This window comes from Homalodisca vitripennis, chromosome 5, assembly GCF_021130785.1.
Source record: "Homalodisca vitripennis isolate AUS2020 chromosome 5, UT_GWSS_2.1, whole genome shotgun sequence".
Taxonomy (NCBI): domain Eukaryota; kingdom Metazoa; phylum Arthropoda; class Insecta; order Hemiptera; family Cicadellidae; genus Homalodisca; species Homalodisca vitripennis.
Window position 1 is genome coordinate 107,721,625 of NC_060211.1, and position 26,309 is coordinate 107,747,933.

Below are 26,309 nucleotides of genomic sequence, written 5' to 3' on the forward strand. Positions count from 1 at the left end.
GTAAATGTTATAATTCTTTTCTGAATTATAAAATACTCCGGATACCTTTATCGATTTTTCTCTTTATAGAAACCTTTCTCAGACTCCAAACAATAGTAAAAATAAATAATTGGCCAAATTTGTCTAGCCGTTCTCGTGATTTGCGCTTAGCAACACATTAAGCGATTTATTTCTATTTTTAAGATGATGTTTTTAAAATAAGAAGTGGAATACATCATTTTATATTTGCTATACTTTTAACATAGGCCTACTATTCCATTATGATTATTTAGTGAACTGTTACATTAATTGAGAATTATTATTTTAATATATAAACAATAAAATTTCCTCTTGCTCATTTATTTTCCACCACCTTGTAATACTGATAGCACAGCTTCTAAATGATATTTTATTGATTTCATGGTCTTGATTATGGTTTCATACAATACAGTAAAAAAATACGTTACTTCAATAATTCCGACCCCAAAATATTGTTCCCATGCAACAAAAATCGCAACACCCGCTCCCTACGCTATTTATCGAAAGTGACATTTTCAACGACACTCATCCATAAAACATGAAATAAATTGTCAGCAAAATTGAGTTCTGTATTGAGGGAAGGGAAAGTGAAGGGGTGAAGGGGGAGGGGAGGGTAAACTTCCGATGAGATCCCACCACAGCTGCCCTCGCGGCACTCGCGTCAACCCCCTCTTCCTGCCCTTCCACGGCTGATAGCACTAAATATTATATCAGACAACACTGATTTAAGGTACTTCAACTCTGTAATATACGTTAAGTTAGATTAGATTAGCTAAATGTGTATATTACTCCTTATTTAAAACAATGAATCAATTAAATCGACAAAATTAATGAAAGACAACTTTTAATACGCAGACCACCACTCCATAAAATATGAAATAAATTGTCAGCAAAATGTATACCACGAAGGCTGTCAATGTAATATTGACATTTTTCTAATTAAAATTCAAATAGTATAATACTTCTCTTTTTAAACAAAAATAATTAGTATTTATGTTTAAATAAACATTGGAACGTTTCGTTTCATAATTTTTATGCCTCTAATTCCATTGTCATTATTTAGTGAATTTTACTTCACTACAATGCAAATCACGAGAACTGATTATAGGACAAAGAGGAGTGTTACGTTGTGGATTTGGGGAAGGCCATATATACGGGGAATTTTGGAATAGTAAATTAATTTAGATCGGCAGAGTGCATTTGGACATTTTAACACTATTTAAAACTATTTTATTTGAAGCCTAACTCTTTTATCTAATATTTGAGAAATTTTGTTGGAAATTCAAAATTCAACGTTAAGTTTTAACATTAAGTTCTATTCACATATTATGTACTAGTTCCATAAACACTCTTAATCATTGAATCAGGTCTCAAAGAAGACCAAATGTTAAGTGACAGGGCTAAAAATTCTCGTGTTGGTACTTATGGTAAACTGGTAAAATATCCATTAAATGCAACTATTTGGAATTAGAGGGTCAAATGTCCCGTCAAGATGAGGGGATGGCCACAGGTTCTCCACTGTCTCCTACTTTCACAAATATATTTATGGATGAATTTAAGCGAAACTGTTTAACTCAGTTCAAACCAAAGTATCTAGATGATACCTTTGTTGATTTTCCTCATGGAGACAATAAATTAAACGAATTTGAGAATCAGACTAATAGTATTTCTCCTTCCATCCACCTCACAGTGGAAGTTCAAAACACGAACGAATTTCAAAACGAGCCTCTTTTGAATGTTTGTGTACCAACATATAGGAATGTCCTTAAGACTGCGGTTTTTAGAAAGAAACACAGAGGTTATAGTTAAACTATCAATCAAACCAACACAAATCTAATCAAATAATCAAAAATTTGTCAAAAAATGACTGGCCTATTCGTTAGATAGATCAAAGAGCTTATGCTCAGATAAATATGGATTTAAAAAAGTTAAATCGGACACAACGGATACACACATGTGCAAACAGGTCTACAAAATTAAAAATGGCTCACAGGATTCCAAAAACTGTATTTACAGGATAAATTTAGCTGCAATAGAGAATACATAGGTTAAACGTAAAGATAAAAGAACAAAAAGGAAACACGAGAACGGGCTAACAAAATTTTAAAAACTTGCACATCGATTTTAATTCCAGGACCATCGTTATGAATTGGGATGAAGCTAATATAATATATAGGGGACCTCATTTTTTTCTAAAGGAAATGTATCCAGGCTTCATACATGAAATTGTCAGACCAACCGATCAGTTAACCATCAGTCGAAATTAGGCCGCTTTGGTTTTGCCAATTTTGAAGAATTAACTAACAAGGAATCCTAAGGCATCAAACAGATTAGAGATTTTTAATAAACCAATGCGTAGTCACAGTTTGGTTTTGAGAAGTTCATCTAGAACGAACCAATAATATAAAAAGCATACTTCCGTTTCCTCCATTTTACCACTATCTAGTTTCTACCGTAACAAATACCATTTACTACTGTTGGCCTCTGGTCAGTTCTCTTTGGTTGGTCGGAGAGTGCAGACATATTGTTACCTATATTCTTTAGATCGTTTTAATAATTAGTGTTATTGTTTTAAGTAAGTGCTTGTTTTATTGTTAGTGTGCGTGGGGTTGACACACAACACTGTTGTGGTTCATGACTTATCATAACTGGTCATAACGCTGACATGATTTGTTTATTTTAACTTAGATTGTGGTTAAGTGTTGGGTTATTTATTCACCTGAGGAAGAAATCAGATTTCAGATCTTGAAGCGTAGTGTTACTGATAATTTGATCAGTGAACGATGGAAATTTACCAGAAAATTCTGTTTTTTTTTCTAAAGAAAGAGATTTTACAGAGTTCTCTTTGACCTTTTGGCCTGAAAAGTCAATAGTATTCTTCCTTTGACTAATTTTCAAGACTCTAGGCCCTTTCTTTAGAGATCTATCCTAAAGACGGATGAACAAAGACAATATTTCATTGCCCTTTCAGGTCCTTAATAATTATCACGTAAAAAATAAACAATAAACGAAAGCTCTCTAAATAGTTAACCATATCAGGTTTTGCTGATGTTTAGTGTCAAACTCTCTTAGTTAGAGGTCCAAAGTCTACCCCTTCTCACTTTTAATGTTTTATTAGTTAACAATCCTGTAATAATCAAGTTGAGTATTACAATAGTTTTCACACAATTGAGCATCAAAATTAGTTATACTGTCTAACAATGAGCAATCTTCTATGTGAACAGTTGACTGTGTCATGTGTTTTTACGTTTAGAAGTGTGGTGAATCGACAAATTCCATCTGACGAACAAACTGAAGATGACACTGTCACATCGAAATATGTCTCGAATAACAGTACGTAAGCAATATAGTTTTAGATGTATGACTAAGTTGTTCGTGGGTCTTATTATTTTAGCTCCTCACTCGCCAATTCAAACACCCTCCCATCCAAATAGACAGCGAACACGGTGAGTTCAGTTTCCATATGGCTCCCGCCAAGGTAGAAAGACGAGAGATCAATCCCAAGTGTTCTTAGCAACTGCAATAACAAATATCAACTCACAATTCTGTAATATCACCGTTTTAAACATCTCATGTCCCTCCTAAAGTAATCTAATTGAATAACTTAAACATACTGCCGGCACTAATATTCTTTCATACACTTACACTAGCCAGAAAGTACGGACTTCTCGACGTTAGTTACCTACCAAATGATAAATATGAACGTCATGCGCGCACACGAAATGAATCGGCTGAACCAAGTTTGAATTGCATAGCGATAGCGTTACTTTGGCAACTCTGAAGCCGCTAGCGCCACCTGCACCTTCTCGGGAACTTTGTTCAACTTTAGATTTCATGCCAAAACTATGTGTAATGTTTCTCTTGAGAATTATGACAGATGGATTCATATCCGTCTAGTGGATTTCAACATCCATCTTTGTTGTAAATTCCTTGTATTTCCCATAGTTTTCCGCCTATTCAAACGTTTCGGATATGAATGAATAAAATGGTTTCGGAAATTTGCCATTCTTATACGTTATAGCGTACACTACAACATCCTATTAAATAATCTGTCGTTAATAAATTTTTTACTTTTGTATACATTACATTGCACTGTGATCTACTTAAGAATCAAACCCACGATATCTCGGTTAGATGGTCACAACATCTTGACAGCGGGTTCACGTAAAAATAATAACAGACAGGCTAGAGTGAAACGTGTAACCATTAGAACGTCTACCACAGCCATTAACATACTTTTCAAATCATTTGTCTAGTCTATTTTCAGTGGTAGGCGTAAGCTTTTAAGAGGCTTTCTAACTTGACTAAAAATTATTTATAAATTGATAAGAAATATACACTTGAGGCGATTATTAAACAGACAGTTGACTGAATAATCTAATGTATCTATATAAGAATTGATTAAAAGTTTAGATCCGTGTAGATCTGTTATAATTTTTGATAAAAAATAATGTACACCAATTTAACTATCCTAAAATGTATTGTGTGACATATTGCATGTACAAACCGCTGCACAGTCATGTGTGTCGTTCAAACAACATTCAGCCTTTTTCAATAACTAACATTTTTCTTAGTTACCACAATATCTTATTACATTTCTCTATCTATTAAGATATAAACTTATTTGGCCATTTGTTAATAGTAATCTACTACTCAAATATTTGACCACAGAATAGTAAGCAGCCGAAGAACCGAAAAGTAATAAAGCTAAGAGAATAATATCTAATACCCGGCTTTACAGGCGGTCATCTTGATTTTAGCTTCATAAAAACAACCTTCAACGTTAAAATCTTTTACGATCTCATGTTTTTTTAGTCGTAAACAAATCATGGGAGCCACCTTATTTTAAAGACATATATTATTATATATTCAAAATTTAATTTTTAAAATATTTTTATTGGTTATTCAGAATAAATCTGAAACTGTTTTGTACTTCAATGTTTAAAACTTTAAAACATTTTAGATTATGCTAGAAAAGTTTTTCAGTTGGGATGCGTAATATCCATCTTTAAATCGGGAAATCTCCCGAAGCTCCCAATCAAAAATTATGGCATAAAATTATTTGAAGTTTAATATTTTCTTTATAGGTTGAAACTCAATATCGTTTAACTACAACGGATCTATAAAAAAGTAACACTAAACTAGCGGGCGTACCACTCTTTAATCCTACAATGCGTATAATTGTTTAGTGCTTTAATTGATCTGTACTTCACATTTACTTACTTATAAGGTCTGCGTACACATAATGTACTATGTTTTATATTCTCTTGTGTACTGATCTTCATTTTACAGTTAATGCATTACAATTGTTTAAAGATGGTTTCATATTTTGTAAATGCTCTGTCAAATTGGTAGGTTTGGAGGACACCCAAAAACCATTGGAAATATTAAAATGTGGTCATTTAAAATTGTTACTAAACATTGAAAGTATTAGATCAAATAATTTAACATGTTCTTCTTGCGGTCGTTATAAATGAATAGGTTATTCATATGAATGCGGAAATAATGTTAAAACGTTTATATAACCGTGGGTCGGGTTCGGGTGGCGGTGGCGCCTCTGGGCTCGCAGCCAAACCATTTTGCAGGAACACAGTACACGAAGAAACAACATCGACATTTCTGGCAACCATTTCAGGCGATAAAACTCGCTCGATTAGAATTACAAAGAAACTTGGGCCAAGAAAACAGTCCCGGTTGTTTTGTTTGGTTATTGCTTGTATTCTTTCTGGGCCTATTTCACAGCCTCCTTCACACAATCCAGTTCCCTCCCGCAGTCGATTATTGACAAAGTATTGCCTTTGTTGTTCCTTTGTAAAATAAAACACCGAGACATATTTTATTCTACATAAATCAAAGGAATTTAATGATGTAGCTTTTCTAAAGTCCAAAATAGCAATTTTCACAACGAGGAGAAAAAGTGGTTATTTTCAAGTGCGCAATTGTGTTTAATGAGCGAGTTTAAACAGAGTTTGGAAAAAGGATTAAGAGCCAAAAGACTCATTTGTTCCTAGCGATAACAAATTTGTTAATCATACAGCACACATTTAAGCTTATACGTTTTATTTATTTCTTTTATTATAATAACTAAACATAGTCATACTGTCAGTTTACGTATCAGAAACAGTTGTTGTATACTTGTATTAAAACAATGATTAAGTTTGAAGCTTACGTACCAAAAACTCTAAAATTGAGCACCAGCTGATAGTTTAAATCCCTCCTATAAATTAACAAAAAATAATCACTTCAAGGAATAATGTACGTTAAAAAACACAGCTGTTATTTGTGCATAATAACAAAGTACTTTATCACCGTATACATGTATTGTTAAATACCTATTAAAAAATATTATTAAACGGTTATTTCCAGACTAAGCTTGGCAATCAACCTAAAGAAAGACATCTATATTCAAGGAATATAATTATGATAATACATCATTGCATAAGTTAAACTAAAAATATTCTGTCAAGTGTGGTGGTGGTTGAGTCATCTTCCCCTATAAAAAGGAAACTCTATTTTGCCTGTTAAAAAAAGTATAAGATATTCGCTCTTGTGTTTTGGACAAAAAGTTATCACCATATAACAGGCTGTAGGGACTTACCGCCATCTCTGGCACTAATGATGTTACTGTGACAAAGTGCCTTTATTATTGTAACGTTTGTGTTTCATGGAATAGTGAAAAGATTTTATTTCCCTGGAACTTTTTATCACATTATTTTAAATTTACTTTTTATATAAAACAACCTACAAACAGATCAAACTGAATAACGGTTTATATTTGAAAGACGACCTAAACTTGATGACATTACATCACTACTCATTAAACGACACACTGGTCTATTGAGATTGGCCATTTGATGCTGAGTGATATACAAAAGAAAAATCTGGGTTTTCAAGGAATAACATCCATTGCAACAAAACTGGTATTTATAAACTATGTAAAATCACAGTGTAAACTTAAAAACCTAACAAAGCTTCTCCCGCTGCACTCTTTATCTTCAGCAATATGTAGGATGTATTAACTGAGTTACCTTGGTATTAGTACCAACTGACCTCCCTGGTTTTAGTAGACCTTCCATTCCAGAACATCCTATTGGTAGCCCAGATGTAAGTAACAAAGTCAGGTTTTGTGTTCCTATTGCAATTTCCATTGGATGCAAACTGGCCAGAAGTAAACCTTTCTACGGTCACAGTAGTAAACATATACAAGCCTCCCAAGTACCTAACTTTCTGTACAATGATTATGCCTAGCTTACACAACATTTTAAATGTAGGTGTCTCTGATAAACGGAACGGATTAATGGGCCCATTTGAGCTTCTTCGTCACCGATCTTTTGGATCTCTTTAGATGAACAAGACTCCAGATTCCAGGAGTCTATTCTGTGAGAACGTCAGATTTCAGACTCTGCACTAAGAGGAAGAGGAACTAGAGCTAAATTCAATACTCACTTTGAATAAATCCTCCCTACCATAGCTACTACATTACGTGTAGAAAACTCGGTCGCTCCACTGTGCTTAGAGATCGTGGCTGATGGCTGATCATTGTGGACACAATTCTGCACCTCATTCCTGAGACGAATAAGATCCTAGATTCCAGGAAATAGTCTATGACAACGTCAAACACCAGACGATACACTAAGAGGAAGGTGAACTGGAGCTAAATTCAATATTCCCAACAGAATTTTCCAGAATATAGACACGCCACCTTTCCACCAGTATGAAGATACCAGGATTGTAAGGTAACTCAGTTAATTTATCTTGGTTATTGCTGAAGATAATGAATGCAATGGGAGAAGCCCCCTTATTTTTATAAAGACTATTTGGTAACCTCAGCATGGAAGAGTAATTTTATTATTGTTAAAAGCCATGGGATTGAACAGCGCTAATCCAGTGCCACATAGAAATTCTCGTGTTTTCTGTTCCCTGCAACAGGAGGTGGCCCCAATTTTCCTTACATTCCACTATTATATTATCTGCTAAATGAAAATGCTATTTACTTTTTCTGTCTTTAAGTCTTTTTTTTACAAAGCAGTGTTTAAGTTAGCGAAGCACTACCCAACACACATCCACACAGTAAAAGTTTCCAGATAAATACAAATTATTCACCATCCACGAAACACAATCGTTCCAATAATAAGGGCACTTTGTCACAGTAACGTCGTTGGTGTCGTCGATTGTGGTAGGTCCCTACAGCATTCATTACCATAACTGGGTTAGCCAATCAGTCTTTACGTGTTGCTTTCCAACCCATAGTAGACCTCCTTCAGACACACTGGCTGGGCAGTGAATATAATGTTCACTATCCACGGAACACAATTGTTACAATAATAATGGCACTTTGTCACAGTAACATCGCTAGTGCCGTAGGTTGTGGTAGGTTCCTACAGCATTCATTACCATAACTGGGTTAGCCAATCAGTCTTTACGTGTTGCTTTCCAACCCATAGTAGACCTCCTTCAGACACACTGGCTGGGCAGTGGATATAATGTTCACTATCCACGGAACACAATCGTTACAATAATAATGGCACTTTGTCACAGTAACATCGTTAGTGCCGTAGATTGTGGTAGGTCCCTATAGCCTTCATTATCATAACTGGGTTAGCCAATCAGTCTTTACGTGTTGCTTTCCAACCCATAGTAGACCTCCCTTAGATACACTGGCTGGGCAGTGGATATAATGTTCACTATCTACGGAACACAGTCGTTCCAATAATAATGGCACTTTGTCACAGTAACATCGTTAGTGCCGTAGGTTGTGGTAGGTCCCTATAGCCTTCATTATCATAACTGGGTTAGCCAATCAGTCTTTACGTGTTGCTTTCCAACCCATAGTAGACCTCCCTTAGATACACTGGCTGGGCAGTGGATATAATGTTCACTATCTACGGAACACAGTCGTTCCAATAATAATGGCACTTTGTCACAGTAACATCGTTAGTGCCGTAGGTTGTGGTAGGTCCCTATAGCCTTCATTATCATAACTGGGTTAGCCAATCAGTCTTTACGTGTTGCTTTCTAACCCATAGTAGACCTCCCTTAGACACACTGGCTGGGCAGTGAATATAATGTTCACTATCCACGGAACACAATCGTTCCAGTAATAATGGCACTTTGTCACAGTAACATCGTTAGTGCCGTAGGTTGTGGTAGGTCCCTATAGCCTTCATTATCATAACTGGGTTAGCCAATCAGTCTTTACGTGTTGCTTTCCAACCCATAGTAGACCTCCCTTAGACACACTGGCTGGGCAGTGGATATAATGTTCACTATCCACGGAACACAATCGTTCCAGTAATAATGGCACTTTGTCACAGTAACATCGTTAGTGCCGTAGGTTGTGGTAGGTCCCTATAGCCTTCATTATCATAACTGGGTTAGCCAATCAGTCTTTACGTGTTGCTTTCCAACCCATAGTAGACCTCCCTTAGACACACTGGCTGGGCAGTGGATATAATGTTCACTATCTACGGAACACAGTCGTTACAATAATAATGGCACTTTGTCACAGTAACATCGTTAGTGCCGTAGGTTGTGGTAGGTCCCTATAGCCTTCATTATCATAACTGGGTTAGCCAATCAGTCTTTACGTGTTGCTTTCCAACCCATAGTAGACCTCCCTTAGATACACTGGCTGGGCAGTGGATATAATGTTCACTATCCACGGAACACAATCGTTCCTGTAATAATGGCACTTTGTCACAGTAAAATCGTTAGTGCCGTAGATTGTGGTAGGTCCCTACAGCATTCATTACCATAACTGTGTTATCCAATCACTCTTTACGTGTTGCTTTCCAACCCATAGTAGACCTCCCTCAGACACACTGGCAGGACAGTGGCTATAATGTTTCAATATCACGTCGCGCGGTGTCGGGTCATGTTTGCTACAATCGTCCCCCTCTCACACTCCACGCACACAGACGCAGCCGAGATTTGTGCCAATTTGTCAGCATAACTAGCAGCAGCCGAGCCGAGCGAGCTGAGCGCTATTCTGCTAATGATATCCCGCAATGAAGGCCGCACGCACAGCTACAACCCTGTCATTAGTCTTCATCTCGTCTTGTCTTCTCTTCCACTCGGAATCTGCCAGCCCAGCCTGTAGCGCCTACTCGTGTCACTTTAGTGCAAGTCGTGTTAGTTCAACTGAATTCGACTTAAAAATGCATACATTATGTTATTAGTTAAATCTATAATTTAATTAGTAAAATAAACAGAATAATCAGCTTTAATAACGTTAAATAATTTTAATTATTCAGTTAATCAATTTACTTGACATGTTTTTGGTGCAGTAGCATTGAAACTTAATACTCTTGTGTCGCAATTAACTGTATAAGATTTAGGGTTTTAATTACAAATCGTAAGTATACGTGTCAGACACAATATTAATAAGCCCACATAGCGGAAAATCGAAGGACCCGATAGAATGTAAGGAGAACCTTGACCGAACGGAATGTAACTCTTTCCTGGATTGTTGTAACTTTGCTGTCATTTGACTTTTTGATCCCAAAATAAATATTCTCCCTTGGGCAACAAGACTAAAGGTACTAAAGGTTAAAATGGCTAACACATTTTTATCAGGAGCTATCGCAGGTGGATAGACAGACAGACAGACAGAAAAGGACACGAGTTTAAGAAGTACAACTTGCATACAACAAGCATAGTATTAACGTCATATATAGTGACAAAACATTAATCTGAAACATTAGAATGTGTACCGTGGACATACCCCTGTCACCCCGTAGACATACCCCGGATACGATCTTTAGTTAGATGAATTTGGATACCTACACAGTTTTAATATAGTAAAAAAAACCTACTAACAAACTTGATAAGCGATATATTACAAATCACGTACTTTTTCAAAGGTTTTACATTAATTTTGTGTGGAAAGCAACCCGTTTACAACCTATCATTCGCATTTACGTGCAATAATAAGTTCAGTTCAACCTACAATTCTGTAAGCCAATTTCCAACATTTTCTTGTATAATAAATGTACACTGCGTGCATTATGAGAATTTGTTAAAATAAAACGTTTAGTTGAGCAATCTGTTAAGATATATTTCTTTTGTTTATTAGTTAATCTTAAAACATCCAAAACTAAGTTCTTTCCATGAAGTTGCTATACGCTTCGATCCCTCTTTTGCAAAAAGCTCCGATCCATATGTATAATTTATATATCTGTACAAAGCAACATTGAAGGCTGCGTTTTGAAACCTATCACATTGATCGAAAGCATAAACAATAAGCAGGTATTCATGCAATAAGTGGTAAAGACCATTTTAAATTTTCGATTAGTTTGTAAACGCAAATAACCTTTCTGTTTTTATGAACTGTCCAAAAACAACTACTAGTGCACTAGTCAATAATTATACGAAATACTTAAAAGAATCTATAAACTATTTGCTGTCCAAAGAGTATCTTTTTTGTTGAACTGGGGTTCAAGGAATTCAATCCAAATCACTGAACTTAGAAAATCAACAATATTTTGACCCGCGTCGTTTTACTAAATGAAAGCATTTGTTGCTTTATTTGTAAGCTTTCCCCTAATCATTGGATAAAAATAGTATGGTTGATTAAGAACTGTAGTCTAATTTCAATACTAGCAGGATTATTAATATAAATCTTAAAAATATTTAGTGACGCATTGTTTTTAACCAACAATATTCCTATTTACAATATGCTTAGTAACAGAGATACTTAAAAAGTAAGTTACTTTCTATTTTAAAAATAGATTTTAAACTATAAGTGTGTGCTAACTTGACGTCATAACCGTCACATTTTGAATTATGTGTTATAAAAAACCTGTCTCAAAACATCTAGGTTAGTGAAACATACGATGGGACTATGTTTATTCGCACTGACCATTTCGTTTACTTTTTGACGATAAGTATTTAGATGCGAAACAAGCATGGATGTTATTATTGCACCGCCATTGAATTCTTTTAAAAATAACATTTCTTCGAGTATTTCAGGACACATCCTAATTTTTCGTTTTGAGTTTGTTATTGAATCCACCACTTTCGCATTTATTAATGTCTGATTGTTATTCTTGTACTTGTGCTCGGGACTTGCATTCTGTTCAGTGACAATGCCTGGACTGGATTACAAGCAGCTTTTGAGTATGTTTGACTAATTTTTCCCTTTTTTTCTTATTTCTGTTTTTTTTTTAGTTTTGTATGTAAAAAAATAAAACTTTCATATTTTACCCACCTGACGAAGAGGATAGATTAAAATTTTCGAAACGTTTTGTCATAACTTTTGTAACATATAACGATGGAAATATACGAAATCCAGTTATCCTTGCATCCTAATTGATTATATGGTTCGTTAGTTTATATTTATAATATTTTATATTTCAAAACATTATTTTTATAAAAATGAATATAACTGTAAGTAATCTAAACAGATGGTAATTTAACTCAGGTTACATAATTGAGCGCAATAATGCCTTAAACGATGAAATGATATCCTTGAGTTAGAGGCCAACATTCCACCACAACCAAGAACTGACCGACCACGATAAGCTGTATCAGTCACGAGAGTCAATCGTGAAATCGTGAGGTTCTCGTCAAGTTACACAATATGTACGACACTTCAGTCGGTTGCTATCGTGAAGTTATATGTTATCGATTGTGTCGATGTATCTAGAGCACTAGTACTATTCACTCATAGCATACCTTGAAAGAAAATATTTTTAAATTTTATTCCGAAAGGCATAAATAACTTTTCACAATATGAGGGGATTCGGTACCTCTGAAATTAAAAGCGTTTAGCATTTTTTTTCAATTGTTTATGATTTTCTGTTTAATTTATTTTTAAAGCATTCAATAGTACAAGAATTTGAGTTTAAATAATGTAAAACTAATTAATAATCTTAACATGTCACGCTCTCTTTTCCCAAGAGTCTACACAAATTACTCATTGTTTTATCAACATATTACTGTATTTAATGTAATTACGAATTTTAAGTCGAATATTAAAGAAGTTCACTAATATTCGTCTCAAAATTAAACCTTGAATTGAAACCCTAATAAGTCGATAAATAATTTAATTTGAAGCAGACACTCAAAAATTAACTTTGTAGCCTTATAGTACTAATACTATATAGTGCTGAGTTTTTATGCTATTGCCAATTTAATAAAAATAATATTGTAATATGTGTAATGAAGAAATTAGGGACAAGTCTACTGCTCCAAAATCTTGAAGATCTTGGACTTAATCTTAAAAACTTGCGCGAATCTTAAAAAGTGAAACAGACACTTCAATAATACAAAACATTAATTATAGTAATAGCATTGCTAAAAGATGAATAGAAGTTTGAGGCTTAGGACACAAAGGATGTATTAACACACGTTATTAGATGTATTAGGTTGTTAAAGAGCGATTTTTCATACAACTTATTATTTTTCATAAGTTAATGTTTGTATTTAAAATGTTTCCTTCTCTTAGAAACAGTTTTGTAGCTGAAGACTTAAGTATTAGCATTTAACGTAGCCTTTTTCTGTATTTTTCAATAAAAGTTCTAGGTAAAGTGTTACTAAGAAAATTTGTAATATTTTAAGAATTAGCACTAAAATTCAAAAAACTAATTTTTGGTCAAAATATTTCAAAATTCCTGCGTTAAGTGTTACCAAGACTACGAAAAAAATTTGACTATAAAATTGACAAATAATTGTATTGTCATAGCTACAATTTGTTACTAAAAAGGGGTTCAAAATGTCCGATAGGAGATAACGAAAACACATTATGTTGAATATTTCAGAACAGGTTGTATTTATCTTGTAATAAATATCATTGGCAGTTTAAATAACTGTCTAAAACATAATAACAACTGTTTAATAACATTAAGGCAAGTTTTAAAGCACTGTAATTTATAACAATTTACCTGCCTTAATTTTTAATCTCTTATTAAACCCTTATAACGTTACCGAAGGTGTCGGCAGAACGTAACTAAAGTTATAGCATAGACGTAAAAGCGGTCTCCCCTTTTTATCTTTCGATCCCAAAATCAATATATTTCGTTTTTGGACCGAAAGAAACCTATATACTAATTTTCAAGTTTCTAGAACTTATCTATCAATGTGATACCACACAGATGGTGATACGGTTGGTCAACAGGTCCTTTTAATTATCGGTGTGAAGTAACACAAAGAACCCCATTTTTTGTGACGAGAATTTTATCTGTCTTGCGCACATAATTTTGACAACTATTCCCTGACAAGTGTTGCAGTGAAACTCGCCTCTCATCTGATAAAATATTCCGCATAATCCCTGCACAGTGTAAAAGCTGTCAGCTGATTGGGTTTTACAAATACAGTATGTGATCATTCGAAAGGGAATATCACAAGCTAACAATATTAAAAGCTTCCATTTAGGTAAATCTCCGGAGATTTTCCATAAATCAATACACTTAAATTTAGACCGCTAAAAATATCATGTGTTTTTATTTATCTATTATAATACTGTTTATATCACTAATAAACAATTCAGTGTCAGTATTTTGTGTATATTAAATGTGTTGTATAAACTGCTGACATTATTTGAGTCAAACTTAAGCATAATGCATACATCAGTATCAATACAACTGACAAAGATCTGTGTATACAAACAGATGTTTGCAATTCCTGATCCTATCACTACGACCTTGCTACATCGTAACTATGACTACACTACTTGTGTGACTAATATAATCAAAAATAATAATCATCGATGTCCTTACCCGTAATCCGGCAAAATGTCTTCACCAAGCCGGCCTTGTTTATAACAATAGTTTCTAAATAAGGATTAAAATTAAACTAATCTTATAACGTAGGTATGGTAATATTAGTTCATTAAATGCGAATGCTAAATTCAACTCCATTTCACCATCTGTTTAGTGCAGCGTCTGAAATAATCTGTAACATGGTGTGACATTGTAACAGACTTAACTCTTAGAATCTAGAGTCCATCCCCGAAAGAGATCCAAAAAAGGTCAGTGACCAAGAAGCTCAAAACAAACGTTACGCATGATTTCGATATGATACACACGTAGACTATAAAATTAAGTGTAACCAAGATAAATAGATGTTCTCATTATCTAATCAATTATGCACCAATGAGACAACGAGAAACATTTAGCCTTGGTACCTCTGATTTCGAAACGATCAATAGAATTTGTTTTGAGCTTCTTCATCATCGATTTCGTTTGGATCTCTTTAGACGGACGTGGAGTCCAGATTCCAGCGCCAGATTTTAGCAGCTGCTCTAAGCGCAAGGTGAAATAGAGCTGAGTTATTGATACTATCTACTAACGTTATCTCTAAGCTTTAGCACTATAAACAGTTATTGATAATGTCTACTATCGTCATCTCTGCGCTGAGCGTTGTAAACCGCTATCAATAATATCTACTAACGTTATATCTGCGTTGAGCATTGTAAACAGTTACAGATAATATATACTAACGTTATATCTGCGTTGAGCGTTATAAACAGTTATTGGTAGTAATCTTTAGCATGCATCGTAAAGCAGAGGACATTACCATTAGCACAATGCTACAGCCATGCACATCAGTAGACCACGAGCCAATTGGAACGCCGCGCTATACGCACGATGCAGACGCACACGCACGGATGTACGCACACGCACACGCACACGCATACACACACATAGCAGCAGGTGTCGTCTTCCTGTGCGTGAGATCGCCACTTCCGATACGATACGCTAGCAGTTAACAGATCGCTGATACCTTCCTCAGGTCCCAACTCGTGGAACATATTGTGCTTTTAATGTTCTCTACGTGAGATGTAGCTGGTCTTATCTGCTCTATTCATAATCGGTTTTATAATTACCTCAAACTTATAGATAGAAGATAAAGTCTTAAAAATGTTGGAATTAATTTTGATCCAAATAATTTCATTTGTTTTATTTTTTTTAATATTCAGATTGTTACAAATACAATTTAAAGGATTGCAACACATCTTTTCATTTGAAGTTATTTGTTAACATTGTAATGTTTCAAAGATTAGCAGAATGCGACCGCTTATCATTATCCCTAGTTTCAGCAACATAAACGTGACATTTCGAGAGTTTATAACTTCATTCTCCTTCACGTGCCCAAAAATTGACAACGTCTCAACTTAAGTACAATTGCGAAAGGAAGTAAATATGTTATCGCCATAAACATGGCAATGAACACACCAAAATTCAAATAGTTACGTGCCAAAGTCACATATACTTGACATGCAGCACCAAAGTCAAAAGCAGCCCAAAATATCCTATGCGACATCACAAACATACGCTGGAACTCGTGAAACACCCACTGCAGCGAGGTAAGTTGTTACTAAAAGACTTAACTATTCGTCATCAAACTTTCCCTTTTTTATAGCAAGATAGAGGATTATTAGTGATTACGTTTTAACTTTTTTTTTAATTGTCAATTTAAATATACTCATAAGTTTGCAAAAAGCAGTGAAAACTGTACTGTGCCCACCTTATTTCTCAATGAAATACCCAACACAAATGGACCAAGAACTTAATAATACTTAATTTTCTTAAATACCATAATAATTTACAATTTTCCAATTAACTAAGGTTTTGCTACAGTAAAATGAATCCTGAATATATCCATAGCGCCAGATGAACGTTGGAGCAAACGCTGTCGAAGAATCATCATCAATCTCTCACGTCACACAATACCCGGTACGATTGTCAAGGTGCGAACGTGGGACCAAATTTGAATGATAAAACAAGAAGCGGGAAAAAAACGTGGATTGACCACAGTGCGACGCTCGGGTGACCGCTGCTGTCCCATCTGTCCCCCCGGGTGGAGCGTGCGCGTCCGTGTGTGTGTGTGCTTTGTTGTAAGTTGAGCGTTAATTACAGGCCTAATGTTGGTTTGATTTCCAGCTGTGTCGTCCACCAGCTGAGCACCAATGCCGCCCTCGCGAGAAAAAACAGGGGTTTGGGACAATAGCTAATCTCGGTCACGTCCACTGAAATCGAATTACTGAATTTGACCAGGATCTGTTGGTAAGCCGGGTGAAGTCGTTGAACCACGAATTAAAACGTATTTAATGCTTCGGTAGTTTGCTCCCTTTTGTCGGATCTGGGGTAACGTCTATGTTACGAGATTGTTTGTCCACTATTCACAATTGAAGGGTCCAGGGGAAAAAGGGGGAATGTCAAAAAATATTTTTTTTTTAATTTTTGTATTTTTGGAAACCTGTCATTAATCTCGTTTTGTATATTTGGTTTCCATGGAAAGAACGGGAATAGTCAGCAAGATATTGACGTTTGAAAATACGCAGTCCACGGAAAAAAAGGGGGACTGTCATTGTGAAACACGGGAAAAAGGGGGAATGTCAATTGGCAGCACTGTCTTTATATTATTCTGCTTCACTCAGCTGCAGTCAGTGAAGTTGTAGCTGTGCACTGTTGATTTTTGAGGCTATGTTTATGTTTTGTGATAATTTGTAGTTTAAGATGTTGTGTGTGTTACTAATTAATTAGTGAGTTATGGAATCTGAAGGTGAAGGTAACAGCTCGAAATCATCTTAATACCTCAAAGAAAAACAAAGGTAACTGGTCGTTTAAGTGATGTTAAGAAAAAGCTACTAGCATCCACACATGAAATAGGGCCTGATTGTTACTGTTTGAGGTTTAAAATGCCTTTCAAATGATTGTACCTGCAGAACGTGCTACTATTATATCCAATTTCAACCAAATGAACGTAAATGAACAGAATTCCTACTTAACCGGTTTGGTTATTGTTTAACACAGTTTCACAAAGGAGATCTAGGCAACCAGAAGAGAATGCTAAATTTCATGACAACTCATATTCATATCGTGTTCGAGTTCATAGGGAGGAATCTGTGGTAGAAATTCCTGTTTGTGTAAAAGCTTTTCGGTCGCTTCATGGAATCCACAAAAAAAAAGGTTGAAGTAATACAGAACTATTTAAAAAAAAGGAGGAACTCCTAAGGATGGTCGAGGCCAACACTTAAATCGTAAAACACCGCTTGTCAGAAGAGGCAATTGAGGCGATTTACAAGCATATTAGTTCGTTTAAAGGTGAACGAAGTCACTACAGTGCGAATTCTTCTAACCGTATCTATCTTCCAGCAGACTTAAAATATAAAAAAGATGTATTGAATTGTTTAAGATAGCGTACCCAGGCCAAAAAGTATCATACGAGAAATATAGAACCGTTTTCAATTCAGAATTCAACATCAGTTTTGGCTATCCAAGAATGGATACTTGTAGTTCATGTGACAAACTCGCTGCTGAGATTCGAGCTATAGAACATGTTGTTAAATCCTGTCCTGAAAATACTACAGCAAGGGTAAAATCAGAAAAGAAATTGAAAGAGCTCACATCAGAAAAAAAACTACACTTGTTAAAAGCCAATATGTTTTACATTCGCAAACGTGCCTCTAAACAAAGAAGTCAACAATCAAAAGAGGTTGAAACTATTGCAATGGACTTCCAAAAGAATTTGCCAGTACCACATATAACAACTAACGATGTGTACTACAAGCGACAATTAACACTTTGTATGTTCAATATACATATATTGTCCACAGGACGAATCATTTTTCTTTGTTTACGATGAAACAGTGGCGTACAAGGGTGCCAATGAGGTGGCTTCTTTCTTGCTTTACTTTGTGATGACAATTCTTGACCCCTCTGTCAAAGAACTGGACATTTTTTGTGATTCTTGCGGGGGTCAAAACAAGAATTGGACCCTTTTTCGCACTATCCACTACATTGTCCATCACACTAAGAGACTAGACAAAATTCAGATGAATTTTCCAATTCGTGGTCACTCGTATTTAGAGTGGTGACCGTAATATGGCTTAGCATCAATCAAAAGAAGTGGATTGAAACGCCTAAAGATTGGATTGATGAAATTAAAGGTGCTAGAGTCAAACCCTCACCATTCCATGTAATCCAAGTTGAGAGGGAGTTTGTACGGAACTGGTCTTCACACTTAGATCAATTTTATTTTTCAAAGTGCCCATTTCCTTCAAGGCCGATAAGAGAGTTAGTAGCTCTTAAAGAACATCCCCGTTTCCTGAAGCACCGAGCAACATTCCATGGACATTGGGAGGCCCATGTCATTAACCAACCAGGTTCACTACCACAAGACCAACCCTTGCCTGAAGGAGAGTTTTTTCTACCCGACTATGCCTATGAGGGTAAGACTTTTTCCATTTTACTGTTACTCACTGCTAGCAATCAAAATGTGATAAAAAATAATATTTTGACCACTTATAAAGTTATTAATATAAATAATTTTTTAAATAATTCAACCTAATTATATTGAATAAATCTTAGCATTTTTCTTGATAGTTAAATTTAAATTCCTAATAGAAAATTGGACTTAAATATTGTTAAATGTTTCAACAACATGCTTCAGGAAATTTTTTTGTTTTAGGGGCTCTTCCTATTACCCATGAAAAGTACACAGATCTACAAGTTTTAAAGATGTTCTGTGGTGTAGAAGCCAGACATTTTTTATACCCTTCTTCCAAAACTTGAGAAAGGAGAGAAAAGGAACAAAAGAAATGCCATCGACAAAGAAGTTTTTTTCCTAAGTCTAAAAAGACAAATAATAATAATAATAATAGGCCTACTCAGAGTGGAAAAAAGGACCTAATAAAAATGACCTATTTGATTTAATTGTTTGATTTCAAACATGTTTTATTTTTCTCAAGGTAATATGTACCGATTTTACTTTTTTACCAATAAAGGCCTTTTTTTAACTTAAATGTGTATTTTTTCTTATTTGGAACCATATTTAAGAAGACAATTTTAAATATATACGTTTTTTATGCCATTTAATTTAGTACTGGTTTCTAGAATTAGTTAACCTTGGTGACATCCCCCCTTTTTTTCCTAAAACATTAATGACATTCCCCTTTTTAGCAAAAATATTTTGTACTCATATTATAATATATTTATTTATTTCACCATTAAAATGGTACACTGATGTTATTAGTACATAATGTATAAGTTTAATATAAGGTAGGCTAAATCATAGATAAGTTTTATAAAGATTAGGAAATAAATGTAAGTGGTACAATAGAATTAAGGAGAAAATTGCTATTCCTGAAAAATTTGAAAAATCTGACATTTCCCCCTTTTTCCCGTGGTGCCTTCAATTGTGTGAACAATAGGACTAAATATTTGTTACGAATTTATCAATACTAAACTGGGGACGTCAACGTGATTGCTGTGAACTAGGCATTAATGAGTGAAATGTATCGTACGTGTATCCAAGTCGCAGTGATTGTATCTGAATCTGGCTGGAGAAAATAGGGAGACGAAAGGTACTGGGTAAACGGACTGTAGGTCCACGTCATAAAACTGTCGGAAGCATTTCTTACCTACTTCTTAAGGGGTGGACAGTGGGTCCACGGTCCCGGCCTGGGACTCACTGTCCGACTCACGGGTTTCTTTTGACGAGGGGTTGACAAGGGATCGTCGTACTCACTCTGCAGCACTTGAATGGATGTTTCGAGATCTAAATTCTATATCTGCTAAATATTTCTCAGTACACTACATAAGACAGCAGCAGAAAGAATTAAACAAAGTTATATACATAAAATAAAGTCAGGTTAGTTACGCCATTTCTAACTTGAGAATGTCTGTAACGATTATAGTGGTCTTTGCTTTACTGGATACGTTTTCGCTCCGACTAGGAGAACAACAATTAAAATATCGTAAGAATGCACAGAAAAATCAGGTAAAGAGAACAAGACATTTATATAATGGTATAAGAGCCTGTTAACTTTAGTCAATTGTTCTGTGTAAACATTGTTTTATAGTAGCACTAACATATATAACATTAATTTGATCACTATTTTTAATTTCCTTACATTTAGTCGTGAAAGCATAGAGTAAGCATGATAATTATAGCAACAATTCTTATTTCAAACTGTTTTGCAACCACTCTTGAGCACAAGTAAGACAAATATTTAGTTAAGAAAACTAAAGTCTACTTTTAACTGTACACTTTAGTAAATATTGAGTATGCATGGTGAGTACTGTATGCAGACATCAAAAGGAATGTACTATATAACTTTTTTTTTAAGACTGTTATAAAATGCATAGTTTATTTGACTTTTGACAGAAGTAGGCTTCTCATAAGTTTTTATGTACCTTGTTCGAGGAAACAAAGCAATATTAACTAGGAAACAAAATGTATTAAGTCTGGAATGATATACGATTTCCGTAAGTATTCACTTCAAGATATATTTCCTTTGTCGTAGAAATAAGGAAATCTCAACATTGGCGTCGGATATATAATTCACTCGAATCAGAAGTACTCGTATGAAAGCCTACGAAATTGTATGCAAAACCGCGGGGAACTACTATTTTTAACATGCATTGTAATCGTGATCTTTTAAAACACTTACGGTACTTATGTTTTTTTATTAACTAAACTCCAAATTTTAAAACGTTTAACGGTTAACGGTTTATTTTAAGGGGGTTCGGTATGCCCTATCCTTCCCATGTTAATTTGGCCAATTTTATGTACCTTTTTCTCAGAAACCTTTAAAGCTATCATTATCAAACTTTAGGACACTACTATTTAGACCTTTTTTAACATTTAGAGCGGAAGACATTATAAAAATCTATTTTAAATTTTTATTAAAAAAAAATTATAATTATAAATTATTTTACAAAAAATTAATAAATTTTTTATTTACAACAAATTAAATAATTTTTTTTTTTAACTTTGTTCCGCTCTAAATGTTAAAAAAAGGTCTAAATAGTAGTGTCCTAAAGTTTGATGATGATAGCTTTAAAGGTTTCTGAGAAAAAGGTACATAAAATTGGCCAAATTAACATGGGAAGGATAGGGCATACCGAACCCCCTTAAAGGGGAATAAAACTAATAGGGTTTACATTTAAGAATTTGGAGCGTTCGAAGTCACTTATAACTGCTAGTAATTAAACATTTTATCTCCTGTCGTTCCGGGATCACTATTTGAACTAACGCTAAACTTTGTCGCAGCGGGATATAGCGATGAATAGGAATTGGAAGTTTGAATGAAACTAGACAAAATCTTTAGCCGTTCTTCATCGAATTCCTGTTTGAGTGATATTTACAACCTATCGTTAACGGCATAAGGTCACTATTATGTAAGTTAGTATGTCTCTGTAGGCAGATGTTTAGTTTACTGTTTGGATTAGCCTATAGCCTATGCCAAGAGCCACTATTTAAAGGTAATAAAATATTTTATCTTCGTATTTTTATTATTCGTATCTATTAAACTTAATTTGATACAACTTTAAAATGATATATTAGATATGAACTAAATGGTTACTTTATCTATTGGTAACAATGTTAAAAAAACAATAAACCATCCATTTCAATTAACGTCTACTACGAGTAACGTGTCTACTGGCATATACAGTATTATACTAACGATGGTCCAAGATAAGGAATAACTAATACAAACTTACTGTAGATGTTTTTGATTCATTAGGACAATGCCAAATTAATCAGATCGTAATATAATGCTATATGGAATTCGTTTAGATATAATCCCAATTAGTAATCCACTTCATATGTGATAGCTTGAGTAAGTTGTTGTTAATATTCACTGTTAGAGCAGTACGCTGTGGGAATGTAGTGGAAGCATCACTGACCAGGATAAAGAATAAGTGCAGGTAGAAAAACTAATGTGCGGCCAGGTCATTTTTGAAGAGTAGGACAGTTAGTCCACGGGTGTCGGCGTGGACTAACCAATGAATACAAACCTTAAGGTTTGTATTCATTGGACTAACTGTCCTACCCTGCAGAAAAGTGACGTCAGCCACCCTCGTCAAACTAGGCGTGGGCCTACAGTCCTACAATCAAGGTACTGTTATCAAATCAAATCAGTCTTTATTGCCTTTGAACAACATACAATATTGTATAGCAACAGTCATTAGCCTATCTACTCATTCACACACAATCATACATCCAACAAGTTCCTCATCCAGACAAACATGTAATGCCTATATCAGATCCTGTTAAAACGTGCTTCGATTTTAATTTCCCAGGCGGCTTTCCATTAACTCACCCACCGTGTAAAAAGCACCTGACACCAATAGGCGTTTAAGACGAGATTTAAATTGTTTGGTATCTGCCAATGTTGATTGCCGCTCCCACAATCATCTTAGGAGAATGTGCTTTTATTTTTCATGTGTTTGCTTTTGGAAGACAGCGTTATCTCAATAAGGACTTCAAGGTCGGTTCTGAAACAAAGAGAGAGTTATTCGGACCTTCACTTGTATCTTAAACGAATAACCAGGATTCCTTTGAAACTCCAGCATTTTAAAAAATGTTGATCTTTTTAGAGGGAGGGGGGTTTACGCTTGTGGCATTTTAATTGATTACATACATTAATTGTTTTAAAAGGAAAATTATCCAAAATCATTTGCAATTGTTTGTTGATCTGCCTTAAAATCAATCTCGTTACCTTTGGATCATTGAGCCAAGGCCTTATTTATCCCTGCGCTATGGTGAAAGTATTTATTTTCCCATCTTCATCACTGCTTTGTCGTTGGTAGATTAAAGTCACGAGGAGGTTGAGATAGCTAGGTTGCATGATCGTGGTTCGGGTCGACGATCCTCTCAACTACCAGAACGATGAACAATTTAACTGTTTTATTTAGTGCTATTGTAATGTACTCTGAATAGCCAGCCATCCTTTAATTTATTTCTATCATACCTAATTCGATAACTGGCATTATTGTGTCCAAAATAAAGTCCGGTTATCAATAATAGAAGAGCTTCAGATTCTTAATTTAAGCTTACTGCTTCAGAATGTAGGAAGACCCAGGAAAAGTTGAAAGAACCTAAACTGTGCAGACGGAATAGGTTTATGCCTAAAGTAGAGAAGTATAAAAAATAAGGACTTCAATAAGAGATACGATTATAGCCAGTTTCGTAAAATTTGATTCGTAAAATATGACTTCACATTTCTTAGCTATCACCTAATGAGTATTAGTTAAACCCCTCTGAGAGATCACGCCTGCTCGGCGGTCTCGCGTCGTCTCGACGTCGTTAGAGGGTCGCGTCTGTCCAAACAGTCTGTGGCTTAATAATTATCAAACTTTAATCAATCATTCCAGCCGTTACAGCGATGACCGTTTCCGATTTGTTTGAAAAGTAAATAGTTTCGGATTGCACCTATTTATGGGAAAACAGCTACTTACAAAAGGAGTGGTGAGTAAAGAACTTAACAATTCTACTAATTGAAATTTTTTATACCTTCACTGTATGTACGTGTTGGCTCTGATTATAATTCCAGAATTCCCACTTACCAAAGACAATTTTACTAAATCCTGTTTTCCATTCAATAATTTAGCTAAGTTCACAGTTACAGCACACTTTAGAAGAGCTTGACTGCGGAAATTGGTAGTTTCAAAGTTTAAAGTCTATAATAGATTTAGACCTCTCTCTTGGTTACTTATAAGTGTTCCCCACGGATGCAATATTGCGTTTATTAGGTGAAACAGTTTGCATGCCAAGACGAGGGAGTTCGCGAGCTGAGGTGTAAAACTAGTCATTACTTTTCTGTTTTATTTATATCCTGCTTCTAGTTCAGTAGCTTGATACTACGTTCAGTGTGGGAGAACTTCAACTCAGCTCATATTTTACCGTAGTCACAATAAAAACGTTTTCTTACCCGTTTCTGACCTCGGTCGCGGGTCCAACCACGAGGTCACGCACGGGTCCGATTTCCGGGTAGATAAATAAAATTTAATTAGTTTGTCCAGTTTTTCCTTAAAAGAACCCCTTAAAATATCTTATAGCTGTGTGTACAAGTTTTATATATATATATATATATATATATATATATATATATATATATATATTTCAGAAAAAGGTGTCACAAACTTTTATGCGTGGTAGTATTCACCATTTCGAACAAAAATTAGCTATAAATATAGGTAGAAAAATGTGTCGTTTAGCCGCTGGCTGCCATTTTTAATTTTTATAAAGAAATTAATATCTGTAGAACTATTTAAGCTAAGGAAACCAAATTTGGTACATAGGTTTGAATAGATAAGAGAAAAATAAATATAATAGTTGTCCTATTTTCTTCAATATTAACAAATGGCATCTGTTGAAAATATTTTGTTGGTCAAATAACAAAACAAAAACCGAATAGTTATAAAACATGTACTAGATATCGACTACTTGAGCAATCTTATTACAATTCCAACGGTACTTTTATCAACGAAATTTGTCTGTGCATAAGCGAACACGACCACTTTTAAGGTACGCTTGCACAAGCCGGGAGCAACAAATCTTTTGTTTTTTCATAGGCATCAGCTGTTTTACATAGGTTACAACAATTTTATAAGATACCAGATTTTTAAATTTTATAACCACTCCAACAGTACTTATTGTAACGAAATCCGTCTACGCATGAACAAGCACGGTCACTTTTAATATTCGCTTGCACAAACCGGGAGCAACAAATAACTGATAACTCTCAACTGTGACATGTTTGGCACTAGACTATTTAGAGCAAGAAAGATGTCAGAATTCTTTTAAAATTCAATTTCAGAATGCAAAGATGACTTCAGCGAGCTTGAAGTGTTAACTTTACCCTGTCTCTATATTCTTGAGAGCACTCTGTTCTGCCGTTTCAAATGTGAAATGGTCCAAAATAGGGACATCCACCAATACGAGACGAGAGCCATAAATGAACACAAAACGACAGTGTTTCATCACGCCGTCTCAAATTGGCGTGAGACTAATCAATAAGGTCTCTGTGAGTATTAAACATTTAAATAATCCTATACATTTCAAATCTCGTTTAGGCACCTCCTGGTATGAAAGGCGTTTTACTCCATTGAAGAGTCCAGGATGGGCTGCTGTGAAGAAAATGTTATAATTGATAGTCAAAGTAAAACACAATTCTGATATCGAAATCGGGTCCAAATCCTTATTTTTAGCATTGTATTATAGTTCTATCTATTTGTAGTAGTAATGACGATTGCTATGCAATTGTATGACTGTTTATGCAATAAAGGGTGTTATTAATCTCGCGCGCAGGCCACCGTTTCCTTGAAAGTCCGCTCGAGCATAGCTTGAACGCACACTCAGCAGACAGGAACCCAGTCACAACATACGCTCATAACTCGTGTAGGAGGCTGAATATTCAGAATTCACAATCCACAGTACACAGCTGGTGTATTCAATGTAAAGTAGTTTACGCTCAATAAAGGGTTTTACCAAAGAACATTTTTAACTAGTTTAATATTCTAGACGAATTTTATAAGTTTGAAGTATAAATTATTCTT